Here is a 6099-nt window from a genome sequence, read left to right as displayed (position 1 = left end):
CACTTTCCATTTAACGCAATTTAATCAGGGTTTTTTTAATAATAATATAACACATATTTTACTTAACAAATTTCTGTAAAATCTCCCCTCTCTATAGAAAATTAAAAGTTGCACTTACCAATCACAAGTTGTTTTTAGTCAACTATAGGAACTGCCACAGAGCGTCAGGGGAGTCGCTGGAAATTGGAGCTGCCACCCGTGTACGGCTGTCATCTGCGGATCGATGATTGTGTCGCAACCAAGTGGTCACATAAGGGCTTGGATTCCACTGTCTCAAAGGGGGTCCATGAAGCTTGATAAACATTAAGGCTGAAGCATGTTTGATTAAAATTTTGGAACGCTGATCAGTTATAATTAAGTTCATTTGGCTGAATCCCCTTTCACATTCAGCAGTACTGCACGGGATCACACGTGTGCAGTTAATAAGTGGAGCTAAATCATCTGGAATTCTTCCGTTGTTCTCCTTAAAATCTTGAAATGCATTTTTGATAATACGTTCATTTAGCTGAAAGCGCCGACACAATCTTTCAACTTCATTTTCGCCATAACCCTGGGGTAGTTCTGCAGGCCAGTGGTGTGGATCCAGGACCAAGAGCTCAGAAAGAAGACTTTCATATTTTTGGCAATTCACCTCAGAAGAAGCCTGAAAGAATAAGCTATTTGAAATTAATGGTAGCATTTCTAAAATGTATTTTCGAAACCTTAACTGTATATATATATATATATATATATATATATATATATATATATATATATATATATATATATATATATATATATACAGTTAAGGTTTCGAAAATGCGTTTTGTAGTTTTGAGTAGGATTAAATAAAGTAAATAATAAAAGTGAGATTTTGCAGAATACATATACTGTGCAGGAGTGTTTTTCTATTCTTATATTTACATTAGCCTATGCACCTGCGATGAGACTGACAGGAGTGCAGATGTTTATAATTTATTTGTATATACTTCTCAGTTGCAGTTTTATACTACACATGAAACTGAAATTAACGCCCCCCTCTGCTCGTTAATTGCAAACAATTAGGCTAGCTATTAAAATTAAAAAAATCTGTACAAGGTTTATGAACATACCTTCTCATTTGATGCAGTGGTTGTAAAAAGTCGTTCTTTCATATGATTGGCGAGTTTGGTAAGGAATTGTTTATGATTTATTTTTACATGTTTGGGATTCGACGCCAGCACTGTAGATTTAAATGTTCCTTCCATGGCAGCTATCTGCGCTTCAAGAGTCTTTGTACCTACATTCTCATTCATGGATTCAAAAATCCTTACTGTTCTACGTGCCATTTTATCTGCATAAACCAATGTAGTAGTCCGTTTCTGGAGAATCTCTGACAGCAGTGAAAGTTTGTATAAGGCATCGTACATAACTCCGAGGTCAATTAGAAATTCTGGCGAGCACAGCCTTTTCAGTAGACCGCTGTATGTCGCTCTTTCAGCAGAAGTCCGCTTAGAGCTTACGGCAGCTTTAAAATGAGTCGACAGAACTTAAAAACTTTCCCACACAGCGGAGACAGTCCTGAACGAACTGGAAACCCATCTCACATCCAGTACACGACCAATTTTCCTCAAGACAGCATCCAGTTCCTTCGCACAATTTCGGAGTTCTTGCTGATTTAGTGCTGATCTACTGTAGACTGAGTATAGCTTGTCCATGAAAGAATGAAAATGGTTCATGCCAGTAGTCTCAGAAACACTATCGGCAACTGCAAGTTCGAGTCTGTGATTTAGACAGTGCCAGACAACAATGTTGGGGTACATGTCTGAAATTCGTTTTGCCACACCAGATTTTTTCCCAAGCATTACACTTGCACCGTCACTTGCAAATGCAACAAGATTCTTCTGTAAGTATGCATGGTCAAACCCGTGTTTTTGAAGACACTTAGTAAGCGCTAACACTATGGACTCAGCTGACTGATCAAAAAGTTCAACTAACTCCAAAAACATGAAGTGAGGGTCACGTGTCTTGTCTGTCTCGCATTTGAGATGCACAATAAGTGCTGGGGAACCATTCAGAGCTGTTGATTCATCAATTAACACAGCAATTTTTCCATCGATGTGTATTATTCTCTCACAGGCCTTTTTGACCATTTCATCAGAAACGTGGTTGATAATTTGAGTGGCGCTGTATCTGGAATGAAGACCAGTTCCCACATTAACACCATTTATTTCTTGCAGTTCCAGTAAGGCCTAATGATCAGAATAGGGTCGATTTTGTTTTGCAAGGTAGTAAGCAGTAGAAAATATTTTACAGGTAGTTTCGTGATCTCGCCTTTTTGCACTGTCAACACATTTCCCAATAATGTCCTCTGTGTTCTGCTGTAACAATGCAGTGGCCTTGTTATGAGCGCTGGATTTCTTGCGTTCAGCTATCTTTTTTCTCAAAGATCGTAGCTGTTGCTCTCAAGTTTTTCCATTGTACCCAACACTGTAATTTTTCCACTCAGAAGACAGAGAAACACCCTGACTTTTCAAAACTGACAGCGCAGAAACACGTCTACAAACACGACAGCCCAGATTACCATCCGCACAGTCAAGGAAAGTGTAAAGTTGTTTCTTTTCTTCCCATACCTCAGAACTCCAGATGTTTGGCCATGGCTGTTTCTCCGCGTTTTTTTCTTCAACTGCTGTAGGTTCTGGTTCCACTGTAGGTTCTGCTTCTGCCGTACAACAAACGATCTTCTGTTTTTTACTACTATTGCCAAAATATTGTATCAAAGTCTCTTGACGAGTTCGTTTACTACCTCCGAGACCAGACATTTTTGATTTGCGAGTTGTTTTTTATTATTATTAATACCGTTACTAATATCATCACCTCAGTTACGGCCAAGGAACGAACCGCCTCCTTCTCTGATTGGTTGTCAGCAACATTACTTTCAAAAGTGATTTGCTAAAAAAAAAAAACTGAAATGACAGCATATTTTAATGGCATAATAATGGACCAATCAAAAGCAGCAACTGTGCTGCTTATTGTGGTGACATCGTTTTTCAGATTACTTGATGTTTTAGCCGACAGCTTGTCTTTATTAAACGTATAGCTAGCTGTCTGTCTGTCGCAAATTCGCACAGCTGGCACAGAGCCGCAGGCAATGCTTACTACAAGTGTTTAGACAAAATTCGAACACGAAAATATTTTAAATATATGTATTTATAAATGTGAACATTTGCAATTGAAAAACATGGATTGAAAAAGTGCCGGAGCGCCGCTCCGCCCCGCTCCGGCTCCACTACACCCCTGGTCCCTTTTAAACGCTCTGTAAAGTGCCTTTTTTCGCTGAATTTTTTTTTTAATTGATCTATTAAACGATTTTGTCCATTTTGTTTTAGATTTAGATTTGTCTACTTTTGGGATGTAATTGTTTTGTGCCTCTAGTACTACATTTTTAAAAAACAGCTACCCTTTTTCTGTGGATGTTTTCTCTATTTTACTCCAATCTACTTCTATTAGTCTCTGTTTCATACCTTCGTAGTTTGCTTTTCTAAAATTGTAAACCGTAGCTTTAGTCATTACTTTTGGGGTTTTAAAAAATATTTCAAATGAGACCATGTTGTGGTCTGAGTTTGCCAATGGCTTTCTGACCTCTGTTTTAGTTATTCTGTCTTCATTATTTGAAAAGACTAAGTCAAGACATGCCTCCCCTCTAGTCGGTGCCTTGACAAATTGCGTTAGGAAGCAGTCATTTGTCATTTCCACCATTGCAATTTCGTCCGTCGTGCCCCCCATCGGGTTTTCCCATTTTATAGAGGGGAAGTTGAAATCCCCCATTAGTATGGCTTCTCCTTTTCTACACGCATTTCGAATGTCATTGTACAACAGATTATTTTGCTCAGCGTCTGAATTTGGCGGTCTATAGCATGCTCCTATTATTATGCCCTTTGAATTTGTGTCCATTATTCTGACCCATATTGATTCTGCATTGTTTTCTTTGTCCTGATTTAACACCTGGGCTTGAAGGCTATTTCTTATGTATATCGCTACCCCTCTGCCTCTTCTGTCCTGCCTGTCTTTCCTATACAGTGTGTACCCACTAATATTGTATTCGTCTCCATCACTCTCAGACAACCAAGTTTCTGTAACACCTATCACATCGTAGTTACATGTTAGTGCAGTAGCTTCAAGTTCTAACATTTTGTTTCTGAGACTTCTAGCATTAAGATAAATACATTTAATAGTGGTCTTACCGGAGTTGTTGCCCTTGTTTTGATGTGGTCTCCCTTCTGTTTTTTTGTTTTCTCCCCCCTTCCTTTCTAGTTTAAATGCTTCTGGACCGCCTGAAGGATCCTTTCTCCAAGTAGATTGGTTCCCTTTCTGTTTAAGTGCAGTCCGCCCCACCTGTATAGATAGTCCTTGTTGTAGAAAGTGCTCCAATGTTCAAGAAAGGTGAAGCCTTCCTGTGTGCACCACGATTTCAGCCATGCATTTTGATTTTGTATTTCCAGCTGTCCATATGGTCCTTGCAAGGCGCAGGCAGTATCCCAGAAAATACCACAGTTTTGGTCTTGTCTTTTAATTTCCTTCCTAGCTCTCTGAATTTGTTTTGCAGGGATCTTGGTCTGTCTCTACCAATGTTGTTTGTACCAATGTGGACGACTACTACCGGGTCATCTCCTGTTCGTTCTAGGAGCCTGTCCACATTCTCAGTGATGTGCTTGACTGAGGCTCCTGGAAGGCAGCACACTGTTGTAGTAAGGGGGTCCAAACTGCAAACTGAACTTGCTGTGTTTCTCAGTATGGAGTCCCCAACAATCATGACCTCCCTTCTTTTTGCTGCCTGGTCAGCACTGTTTATAGGTTCCAGGGTGTTGTTTCTTTCATTCTCTTGATGTTGGTTTTGGTCATCTAAATGTTGAAGTGGCTCAAATGTGTTGGATGTCTGGATTTCTGGTGGTTGTGTTTGACAAAGTTTTTTTTTTCCCTGCTTCTGCCTATCTGAACCCAGCTGTTTCGACTCTCTTCCATCTCCCTGGTGGCTTTCAGTCTGCTAGGGGTGCAGACTTCCATGAATTGTGGGTGTGTCATTATTCCCCCAAAACTTTGCTTTTGTGACCAGGACAGTGATATTTTGAAATTGACCTATTTTCCAGAACATTCCAGATAGATTCAGTGCTGAGTAAACTTGGAGTAACTTCTAGAACTTTCTAGAACTTTCCAGTAATATAAATAGTAGTATAAATACAGGGGCCTTAAGCCCACCAGTTCAGTTTAGTTCCAGCTGCCTAAGTGGATACATATCTGCATTTTTCTGAGATGGCATCAAGAGGCTGCAAGCATCCGGTAGACGCATTTTGCTATGTCTGCGGCCAATTTATCAAGACAAGAGCGAAAAAGTAATGAATTGAAAAAATATATCATATATGAAAAATGTTGCGAGAATCTCTTACACATTAGTCATGGGTGAAATAAATGTATTTTTGTAGGATGGTACAGAAGGGAAAAGAGAGCCATGAAGTTCGCTCTCCCAAGAATTTGGCGGGGACCCACTGACCACTCAAGCAACTGCTACTTCTGCATGGGGACCCTTCCAAACGTCGGACTGGAAAGAATGCACCTGCTATCACGTATCCGGAACTTCCTTCATCCATTGCCCCAGTGCCACACTGCTATGAGCTCCCCGTACCCACTCCTCCGGAGAGAGAGCAGCCGTCTTTAGAAGAGAGCAGCAAGTCAGAGAGCGAGGAAGACGTTGTAGATCCAGATGACAATTTCAGAGGTGGAGCTGAGGAGAGAAACCCATACTACCCCAACCAAAAAGACCTCAACGACTTGATTAGAGATCTTGGTCTCACCAAGTCCAATGCCGAGCTTTTAGGCTCAAGCAGTGTAACTTGTTGAATGAAAGTGTGCAAGTCGCAGATCAGAGGAAGCGTCACCAACCTTTTTCCAGCTTCTTCATCCGTCAAGATGGGCTCTGCTTCTGCCACAATGTGACCAGTCTGTTCGAGGCAATTGGAATCGCCTGTAACCAGAATGAGTGGCGCCTCTTCATTGACAGCTCATCCAGGAGCCTCAAAGCCGTGCTGCTCCATAATGGTAACAAGTACCCGTCTCTTCCCCTGGCTCACTCGGTGCACCTCAAAG

Source organism: Acipenser ruthenus, chromosome 2 (genome assembly GCF_902713425.1).
Source record: "Acipenser ruthenus chromosome 2, fAciRut3.2 maternal haplotype, whole genome shotgun sequence".
NCBI classification, from domain to species: Eukaryota; Metazoa; Chordata; class Actinopteri; order Acipenseriformes; family Acipenseridae; genus Acipenser; species Acipenser ruthenus.
This window is presented reverse-complemented; position numbering follows the sequence as displayed.